The 10,903-nt window shown below is 45.3% G+C and overlaps 1 long non-coding RNA gene across 2 annotated transcripts; it reads right to left on the bottom strand.

Annotated features, from left to right (window-relative positions):
* Nucleotides 1-7,696: 7,696 nt before the first annotated feature.
* LOC131393650 (uncharacterized) lies at nucleotides 7,697-9,752 on the bottom strand. Of its 2 annotated transcripts, none has more exons than XR_009215946.1 (2): nucleotides 9,282-9,752; nucleotides 7,697-8,051 (listed from the first exon to the last, which is right to left on the bottom strand). It is a non-coding gene; the product is annotated as an uncharacterized LOC131393650 (long non-coding RNA). The 2 variants fall into 2 exon arrangements; XR_009215947.1 differs by lacking the exon at nucleotides 9,282-9,752 and adding an exon at nucleotides 8,966-9,224.
* Nucleotides 9,753-10,903: the final 1,151 nt, after the last annotated feature.

Here is a 10,903-nt window from a genome sequence, read left to right as displayed (position 1 = left end):
CGGCGGCGCGGCCCCTCCCCCGGCGCGGCCCAGCCCCCGCCTTATAAGGCAGCCGCCGCTGCGGGCGGAGGCGCCGGGGGCTACGCCGCCGGCTGCCTGGAGGAGGCGCCCCGCGCGCCGCCCCGCCGGACTCCGGAGGCCTTGCCCCGCGAAGTGACCCCAGCGACTGCCCAGGGCTCTCCAGGTGCGGGCGGGGAGCCCGGGACCCCCGGACCTCTGCCCCGAGCTGTCCCCTCTCGGGACGGGGCGGGGGTGCGCTTAGGAAAGCCCGCGCCTCCCACTCGGTTCCCGGTAACTCCTCAGCGGCTGACGCGCTGCGAGGACGCGGTACTCACTGTCGCCGCGCGAGCGACCGTTCCGGCCTGTGCTGCCGGTGGTCGGGGTTCTCCTGGCCTCGGCCTGACCCCGGAACACCTCAGGCCCCGAGTGTGCCGCCTTCCTCTCCGCAGTGACGCCGGGCTCTGAAGGGCATCTGCGTCCTCCCCCCGGGACACCCCGTCTGGTGCAGTCCGGGTTGGAGCTGGGCACTGGCTAACCCTCCTGCGCGGCCGCCCTGACCTGTCCGCTTGTCCCTCACTGCCTGTCACACCACGCTGAATCCCCCACCTCTGAAGTCTAGCCCCCTACCTGTCTCCTCAACTCCCTGGCTTCATCCCACGCTCCAGTCAAACGAGACTTGATGTTTCCCAAATGCGTTCTGAGATGTCCCACCTCCTTGCCTTTGCTCAGGCTGTTCCCTCAGCCTGGGGTGCGGGCCCATCTCTGTCCTTTCAAGTCCTACCCATCCTTCGGGGTCTGTGGGTCCCTTCAACTTGCAGAGGCCCGACCTTTCCTGACCTTGGGGGCAGCGGTCACTATGCACCTGGCACTGCGAGACTTGGTCTCAGTCGTGGCTGCGCCCGCGTGAGAAGAGCCCTTGCACGAAGGTGTAGCCTGGGACGCCTGTGTGAGACTGCCCAAGGGCGCAGGAAACCCCGATGGAAGGAAGCTAATTTCAATAACTGCGCCCTGAAGGGAGCTGACTTGCTGATTATAAGGGTAGAATCTGCAATACCAATGGTTTCAGAAGTCCAGTGGGGCAACAGCAGGGCTGGGCACTGCCCTTTCTACTCCCTCCCCCTATGCCAGGTAAGTACTTTCAGACAGTGTTAGAGTGGGCCCCGCGGGCGGCCACTCTGAATCAAAAGGGACTTCTGGTGCTAGGTGGGGTTCTTACCCGTTCTGTTCAATTCTCTCTCCCACTTCGCCAACAAATCCCATTGAAGTGACCAAATGAACCCAGGAGGAAGAATTCCACACGGCCTCTAGAATCTCTAGAAGGCTATTTCCATGTAACCCAAACTTCAGGGCTTGAGCACAGTGGAGCCACTCTCTGCATGCAGAGGGAAGCCCATCTGGGGACCACCAAGTTTCACTCACACTCCTTGTACAGAGGTGAGGGCTGGAGGTGAGAGAGGGGCCCTAGAGTGGGTGGGGGACAAAATCCTAACTTAGAGGCATCTTTGGAGTCTGTGTCGGGTGGGACGCTGTGGACCTTAGAGCTGGCATTAGCAGCAGGCACGTGGAAGGGACAGCGTGCTGAATGGAGTTAGGGCAATGCCAAAGGCGACCCCTATCAAGGGCCGTGGGCTGGTTGGAGGGGGGTCACTGCCCAGCTGGTGCCCAGGCTGCAGACAGAGACAAGAGAAATGGCCACAGAGGTCAGCCGCAAAGAATGTTTGACCCAAGTTATTATTTCTTTATGTCCTATTTAAGAACTCCTTACCTACTCTGAGACTGAACATTTTCTATGTTTTCTTCCAGAAGTTTCACACTACTCTTACATTAATTATGGTGTATGGTGTGAGGTCAGGGTTGTGGTCCTCTCCCTCTCTTTTCTTCTTTGGCATATGAATATCAATTGCTCCAGCATCTAGAGGTTTATCAATGCAGTCAATCTCCATTATTTGTGGATTCTATATCTATGAATTCGCCTACTTGCTAAGATTTATATGTAACCCTGAAATCAATACTTGTGATGTTTTCATCATTCGAGGACATGCGCAGAGCAGTGAAAAATTTGAGTTGCCCAACACACAAGTTCCCAGCTGAGGTTGAACGAGGAGATGCTCTTCTTGTTTTAGTTCTCATACTGTAAACAAGTAGTCTACTTAGTCCCATGTTTGTGGGGTTTTTGTTCGTGGTGGTGATTTTGATGTTTAAAATGGTCCCCAAGTGTAGTGCTGAAGTGCTGTCTAGTGTTCCTAAGTGCAAGAAGGCTGCGATGGGCCTTATGGGGAAAATGTATGAGTTAGATTATCTTCTAATCTAAGAAGGTAACGTATGGCCGTGAGTCTGATGTTAATGAATCAACAATATATATTAAAATGTCTTTAAATAGAAGCACACATAGAACAAGGTTATTATTGATCAGTCAACCAGAAGGTTGTGACTAGAGGCTTGAAGGAACCTAGCCCTGCATTTCCCCTAGGAGCAATGGTCCAGGATTCGCTAGGTCAGTGTTCCTGGCAGTGTTCCTGATGGTTGATAGAACAGAACCGCCACAAATAATGAGAATCAGCTGTGCTACTACTGATCTCAAAAAACTAGCTTTTGGTTTCATTGATTTTCTCTATTGTTTTCCCATTTACTATTTCATTGATTTCTCTTTTTATATTTATTATTTTCTCTTCTGCTTCCTTTGGGTTCAGTTTGCTCTTCTTTCTCCAGTTTCTTCAGGTGGAAGCTGAGCTCGTTGATTTCAAGCCTTTCTTCTTTTCTGATACGAGCATTTAGTGCTACCAATTTGCCTCCAGGACTGTCTCTTCAGTAAGACTGTGTGTCACCAAATGTGGTATGTTGTTTTCATTTTCAGTCAGTTCAAAAGGATTTCTAATTTCCCTCATGATTTATTCTCTTGTGACTTATGGGTTCTGTAAGAATGTTGTTTAGTTTCCAGATATTTGGGAAATATCTTTTTGTTACTGATTCCCACTTTAATTCTGTGTGGACAGAGAATATACTTTGTATGATTTCAAATCCTTTCTTACATTTACTGTACTAAGAATTGTTTTATGGCCCAGAATATGGCTTATCTTGGTAAATATTCTGTCTGCACTTGAAAAGGTTGTGTGTTCCGTTGTTATTGGGTAGAATGTTCCATAAATGCCGATTAGATAAAGTTGGTTGATAGTGTTGTTCAAGTCTTTTGTATCCTTACTGATTTTCTGTCTACTTGTTCTATCAAATATTGAGAGAGGGATGTTGAAATCTTCAGCTATAAATGTAAATTTGTCTATTTCTTCTTTATATTCTAATCAGTTTTGCTTCATGTACTTTGAACCTTCTTATTTGGAGCATAAACATTGACAATTCTTATATCATTTTGATGAACTGACTCTTTTATCATTATGAAAGGATTCTATCTCTGCTAATATCCTTTCCTGTGAAATCTACTTTGTCAAATATTAATATAGTCATTCTGGCTTTCTTTTAATCAGTATTAGTATGTTCATCTAATTTCCATCCTTTAACTTTTTTTCCTTCTTTCAGCAACTCAGAAGACTACTGTTTTACATAGCAAAATACCATTTTGGCTTTATGTTTCATAGTATTATAGCTTTATTGGCTTAAAACTTGTATTTTGATGTATTTTATGTATATTGAGTAGTATAGAATTGGTGCACACATGCAATAAATGGATGCTTTTTGCTTTATTGCAACATTGTTCACACTAAATCCCTTGTAACTGAATGCTCTGTAAATATAAAAATACAAACTTGAAGTGACCAATGTGTGACCTTGGACAAGTTACTTGACTCAGCTTTCTCCTCTGTAAAATGGGGATGGTAAGAGTGTCTCCCTCGCAGGATGGTTGTGAAGAGAAACGAGCTAATAGTACCTAGAACAGTTCTTGGCACATAATAAGCACTACAGACATGTTTGTCACCACTCCATCCTTGACTTTTAACCTAGCTGTGTCTTTACATTACAAGTGGGCAGCTTGTAGTTGACAAGATGTAGCTGGGTCTTTCCTTTTATCCAGTCTGACAATATCTGTCTTTTAATTTGTGTTAAGACCTTTATATTGATAACATTATTTTCAAATTTCTATGGAATAAATATAAAAATTGACAAAATAGTAGGCCTTAAAGTAAACTGAGATAAATTCTTAAAAGTAGAAACTATTCAGTCAAATTTTCTGAACACAATGTAATAAAACTAAAACTTAGTAACAAAAAGTTAACTGAAAAATTTTGAACCATTTAGAAAAATTTTACAAATCCCTCTTAGAGCACTGAAAGGTGAAATCAAAGTGGATATTTAGAGATGAGTGACAATCAGAATACTGGGTCAAGAGCGTGGGGCAGGGACTTGAAGTCACGTGGCCCAAGTCCACGTTCTGGCTCTGCTGCCCACTCACTGTGATTCTGGTCACGTGCTGGAAACGAAGATAGTAATACCTACCTTAGAGGATCTTTTTTTAGATTAAATGAGACGATACTTTAAAAGCATTGTTTAAACATCACTTATTTTTGTGTGTATAATATTTTGCAGTCACAATTTAGATATGTAAAAAGGTAACTGTTTCTTTGTATAGATCAAACCCCAATTCTGCTGATGGCGGAAAACTTGCGCATTGAAGGAAACCCTACTAAGTCACATTTACTTTAGTCTCTCAGGGATAAATATTCAAGCAATCCAGAATCTTTCCCAGCCCCTCTCCACACCTCTGGGTCAGCTCCTCCAGACTCAGATTCTTGGGCAGGAGCATCTGTTGGGCTGAGCCAGGGTCACATGCCTTCACACAATTTTTCAGAAAGAGAACAGCGGGATGTCTGCACCCCTTCAGCTTCCGTAGAGAGGTACAGGATCTTTTACACTCAAATAGAGACTTCTCCACATGCTGAGCAGCCAAAACCCAGCAAATGTCTACCCTATCGCCCTTTTCAGAAGGGGGAATTTTGTTTTTCTCCTATGTCTGTTTCCCCAGAGAGTTCTACACTCCATGACTCAGCAGTTTTCAGTGTCTAAGCTCTTACATCATTATGAAGTCTTCCCCAAACTACGGCTTAAGATACAACTATGCTTTAAGCCCTTCAGGCTTTGGCTGTTGATCAGCAGTGGTTTTTGAATAAAAAATTCATTGTAATAGCTGCATGTGTGGAAGGCCATGGCAACTAGAAAAGTTGGGGAAAGAAAAAACCTGGCAGGAAATCTCCTTTTATCCTCTTATACTCTCTTTATTATTAGGAAATAATAATATTGTTAGGAAATGTATGGGATGCAGCCAAAGCTGTACTTAGAGGAAAATACACAGCGTAATAAATATGAGCATAAGCTTGAGTTAGACCTAGGTTCAAGATATCCCTGCTCTGCTACTTACCAGACATGTGACCTTGGAGAAATTATTTAATCTCCTCAAGCCTTAGTTGCATTAGCTGTAAAAGGTGTTAATAATACTATTTGCCTGATAGAGAGGTTGTGAGGATTGCAGGGGATAATTCATTCAAAACACTTTCGACTATGCTTGTGTGAAAGGAATCCTTGGACAACCTTGAGAAAGTGGTCCAGGAACGTTCTTGGTCATTCTTGGCCATTTGTCACATGACAGTTCTTCGAGTGGGAACTGTCAGTAGAAGGGCATGATACACAAGGCTCAAGCCGTTTTAGTCCCATGAGATAATAGATGTAAGATATAACCAAGCGTGGAGTGTTTTCTAGAGTTTACATTTTGCTGATTTGTAGTATAATATTCCTGTTAACACACAGACCAAGTTCATCTCTCAGTGCTCCAAATGAGAAAGAAAGTCTGTAGTTAGATGACATCACTGTCAATCTTGGATAAGCAAGAAGAAGGTAGGAAGGTAGAAGGGAGAGAAGTAGTCACCAGGTCGTGTCCATGGAGCTAAACCGTCGATGAGCCTCTTATTGACCCCCCTTCCTAAGAGAGGGGGCTCCTCTGACTCTCTGCCCAGAGCTTGGAAACCAGTAAGGAGAGACGCTTCACCATCAAAGGGTGGAGAAAAATGTGTAGATAGTGACTTATTGTTACTTAATGCTTCCTTGATTGAAAATAAAGGGACTTGAATGAAATCCCTTCCTGTTGATATCCCTTTGCTGTAGACTGAATATTTGTGTCCCTCTAAAATTCACATGTTGAACCCTAATCCCCATGTGATGGTATTGGGACAGGGGCTTTGAGAAGTGATAGGTCATGAGGGGGGAGTGCTCATGAACGGGATTAGTGCCTCTGTAAGAGGGACCCCAGAGAGCTTTCGGGCCTCTTTCCTCCTTGGGAGGACACGGCTAGAAGTTGGCAGTCTGCAACTTGGAAGAAAGCGCTCACCAGAACCCAACCATGCTACATCCTGATCTCGGACTTTCAACCTCTAGAACAGTGAGAAATAAATTTCTGTTGTTTATCAGCCACCCAGTCTACGATATTTTCTTATAGCAGCCCAAGCTGACTAAGACGTGTTTCTTAGAATTCTGAACCTTATGTTTACTGACTTATAAAAATAATCTATTACCTAATTTGGAGCCTGGAGGGAGAAGGCTCTCCCCTGATCTTTGACAAAAAAAGAAAATTCTTGGGGCAGGCCCCAGGGCGTAGTGGTTAAGTTAGGCACACTCCACTTCAGTGGCCCGGGGTTCACAGGTTCAGATCTTGGGCACAGACCTACACCACTCATCAAGCCATGCTGTGGCAGTGACCCACGTACAAAAAATAGAGGAAGATTGGCAATAGATGTTAGCTCAGGGGCAATCTTTCTCACCAGGAAAAAAAAAAAAAAAGAACCATAAACAAATATTGAACTCTGGTTAATGAATGAATGAATGCTGAGGTGTTTAGGGGTGAAATGTATTGATGTTTGCAACTTACTTTGAATTGCATACAAAAAATAAAACGGACTCAACTTACTTTGAAACACATAAAATAAGATTGATGGATAGAAGGAGAGACGGATAAATAGTGATCAAGTAAATATAGCAGAATGTTCATGTAGAATCTAGATGGTGAGTATATGCATTTTCACTTTAAAATTGTCTGTAGGTTTGAAATTTTCCATAATAAAGTGTTTAAAAGTTAATTGAATAAAGAAATTAATATAGATAAAAACAAATTATACATTAGGAACCAGAAAAGAACAGAATTTAAAAATATATCCTAAAGCTGCAAGACATATCAGATAGGTAAATCTCTACAAAATCAAATCAATAAAAAAGTTTGAAAGGAGAGAAAACTCAAATGTACCACAATTAGTAATGGAAAAGGGGGAATGTAATCTCTCTTTAGAAGTGTTCAGAAAACTAATATCGATGTCTCCACTAGTATTTTCCTGAATTGGTCAATTTTCTAGGAAAATACAAATTACTGATATTTATTTAAGATGAGAAAAAAACCCTAAATGAACCAATATAGCCATAAATAAAAGAAAAAGAAAAAGGAAATATCACTGCTTACCCAAATAGAGCTGGACCCAGATAGGTTTGCAGGCAAGTTCTATCAAACCTTTGAGAGACAGACGATTCTGGTACTATTTACATGTTCTAAAGCATAGAAAACCTCCTCCATTCATTTAATGAAGCTAGAATGATCCTGATTCCAAAACCTGAAAAATATGGCAAATACGAAAAACCAGAGTGCAACGTCATTTATGGATATAAATACCCAAATCCAAAATAAAACATCACCAAATTGTATCTGGCAGTGTATTGTTAGAATAATACCAAATAAAATTTATTTCAAGGGCATAAGGATGGTTCAATGTTAAGAAATATATTCACAATTTATAATATTAATAAGTCAAAGGAAAAATATAATGTAAACAAATGCTGAAAATATCTTTGATACAATTCAGTATCCATTACTGAGTTCTTAAAAGATCTCCTTTTTTTTTCCCTTAGCAGAATAAAGGGAAGCCTCCTGAAACAGACAGTGAAACATGTCATAGTTCAACATGTCCCGCTTAACAGTAAACCATGGCACACTCCCATTGAAGTCAAGAACATCATCGAGTTTCTTGCTGTCTCCACTGTTTCAACATTGTTCTGAGTTCCAGCCAGTACTAGGACAACAAAAAGAGATAAGAGGTATAGATGTTGGAAAAGGAGGAGCCAAGTTTTCATTATAGCATCTCCCTGGAAAAACCTAAGAAAACCCATTAAATTAATATAAAAAATTTAAATGATAGCCAGGTCCCAGAAAAATATTTTTGAAAGTCAGCTTTTCTACATAGCATCAATAAGCAGTTAGAAAATATCATGCGAGAAACACTGACAATAGTAACAACAACAACCCATTTTAAAAGCACCCAGGTATAGACTTATTTTGCTATAATAAATTCATTTTACTGTGAGGATTATATACCTTCCTCACATGTGACAGCCTGGGCTGTTTAGGAAGAAAATAAATACTCGCTATGAGGAGAGGTGCTTGCTCTTGGATGGCTCCTTGCTGATGGGGAAGGTAGCCGGATCCAGAGCGCCACCTTCCCCATTCATGGGGCCAGAGCCTGGTCCTCCACTTGCGAGCCGGCAAAGCCTGGCTTTGAACTGGTAAAGCCTGAACTAGCGCAGCCTATAGCTCTGCTCTAGTGGAAGCGCTGTAGCCTGAGGGCTGTGTTTGTGTAACCCAAGAAGGGGCAGAAGGCCTGAACTTCTCTCTGGGTCGTGGAGGAGTGGGGATTCTCAGGGAGCTAGGGAGAGACTCTGGAAAACATGGGTGTGAAGAAGGGCTAGGAGAGGAAGACGGAGAGGAACTGAGGTCAAGAAGGAAGGAGCGTTCAGTGGAACACCTCCAAAGGTTCAAACCAAGAGGTCTTCCCCATCTTGGGCGGGTGCCGGCATGAGTGGGCAGAGACCGTCACATCTCCTGGTCCTTACTCAGAGTTGCCCTGGCCTGCTGTGTCGGTATCTTCTTTTTGCTGCACTTCCTTCCCTAAATTGCCTCTCCGCCCTGCTCTCTGCCCGGAAGGCTGACCTGTATAGTTACCACGACAGGCTCCCTTGTCCTCTGGTTTCCTACCGGGTTCAGCAATGGGGGGAGACCCGGGAGGAGGGGAGGAAATGCCTGCTCCGTGCAGTGCTCTCCTTGGGTTCTGGTAACTACCTCACCACTCGGGGCTTAGCGGTGCTAACAGCCCCACCTTACATCTCACACCCTGCTCTCTTCCTGTGGTTTTTCACATCCTGCTCACACCTTTGTAAATAGCACCTTTAGTAAGCCTTCCTCAAATTATCCTAATTTGAGTGGGCCACTTGTTTACCTGCTGAGTCCTGACCAATATAAACCTTACCTGACTGCTCAGTAAAGCAACTGCTCACATCTCCAGCAGAGTTCGGTGGGAGATCGGTCAGGTGAAGACAGGTGAGCTGGCCCTCAGGAAGAGGACAGCACGTCGCCTGATTGCTTGGTGGGGCTCTCGCCAACATGGGGCTTCAACCTGTGAACCGTTAGGCAGGAAAGTGCCAACCAGCAGGCAGCTTCCCAAATATGAAACCAGGTTCTTGAACTTCCCCTCACAGGGCAGTGAGGCACCCACCTCCGCCCTCATGTGGACAGAGGAGGGACCCTGCCCCAATTAGATCAGAGAGATATAAGTACAGAGAAGGTTCTGGAAGGATTCTGTTCTGCACTCATTGGTAGAAACAGGGAGAGGAAGGTGCATTGTGGGCGAGTTTTTCCTTTGTTTATGTTTCCAGTATTTTGGGGAATGCACGTGTTATTTTTATAATAAGAAAACAATACAGCGAACTTCATTTTGGGAAAATGAAAGAGTGGGTGGAGTTGGAGGCAGGAGCGTTAGCATGCTTCCCCACGTGAAGGCTTCCTGCCTTCCCCTTACCCCCCACCAGCCTAACTTCCCGAGAACCTGACTCAACCCTAGACTTTGCATGTGCTCTCTGTGCACCATTTTGTGTGGGCCAGTGAGAGAACAAGGCGACAAGCACAGTGCAAACTCACAGAAAGTGCCAGAGAGCTGTGTCAGTTACTTTTATGATTCCTGTTGCTCCTTGGACCTGTCTGTCAGACCTCACCCAGCATGCCTGCCTTGTCAGCCTGACCTGACCTTGAACCTATTCCACTCTGCCCACCCCTGGTGTCCACCTTCGGGGAGCTCTCCTGCGTGGCTGGCTCCATCCCTGAGAAGCACTAATCCCGCCCAGCTGCCTTGTGCCGGGGAAAGCCCAGACCTGGCCTCAGGCCTTGGCTTTGCCCTGACTCGCTGTGTGACCTTGGGCTAGTACTTCTGCTCTCTGGGCCTGTTTCCCTCTGTACAAAGTGGAAATCCACCCCCAGCTCTGAGATTGCTGGACTGGGGAAAGGAATTTCCCTAGGAATGAGCTCTCTGCTCTCCCTTCCCCTCAGCCGGCAAAGCGCCCAACGCAGGCCCTTCCGCAGCTGGGAGAGAGGGAGGGAGGAGAAGGCTCCCGGAGCAGGGCCCTTGGAGAAGTGGAGCGCCCTCTGGGGGAGCATGTGGGTTTGGCTCCCACTAGCCCAGGGCTGAAGGAAAACGGTTAAATCCTATGAAGGGAAATAAAATGTCCTCTCCGGATTTTGTGTCAAGACCTGCAGTGTTGCTGGTGAGTTTAACTTTCTTCCGCAGTGGAGCTGAGGCAGACCCAGGCTGAACCCTGAGGGAGGGGCCGGGCTTCCCCTGGGCCTGGCCCCCAGCCTGGGTCAGTTCTTGTTTCCTCAGCAGAGTCGAGGATGTTCACAGGACCGGGAAAGGAAGCACAGCCTGAGCACAAGATGGGTGGATGATCTCGAAGGTCTCTCCTGACGCTGAAGTTGGACACACACGGTTCTCTGCACGCCAGAGCCACCCATGTCAGTCAGTAGGACTGGGAGGGAAGGGCAGGTGCTCTGGATGCTACTCTGGCCTGGCATTCAAGGCCAGCATGTCTAATCTGCCTT

This window comes from Diceros bicornis, chromosome 28, assembly GCF_020826845.1.
Source record: "Diceros bicornis minor isolate mBicDic1 chromosome 28, mDicBic1.mat.cur, whole genome shotgun sequence".
NCBI lineage: Eukaryota > Metazoa > Chordata > Mammalia > Perissodactyla > Rhinocerotidae > Diceros > Diceros bicornis.
The sequence above is the reverse complement of the archived record's forward strand: the minus strand, read 5'-3'. Positions and strand labels throughout refer to the sequence as shown.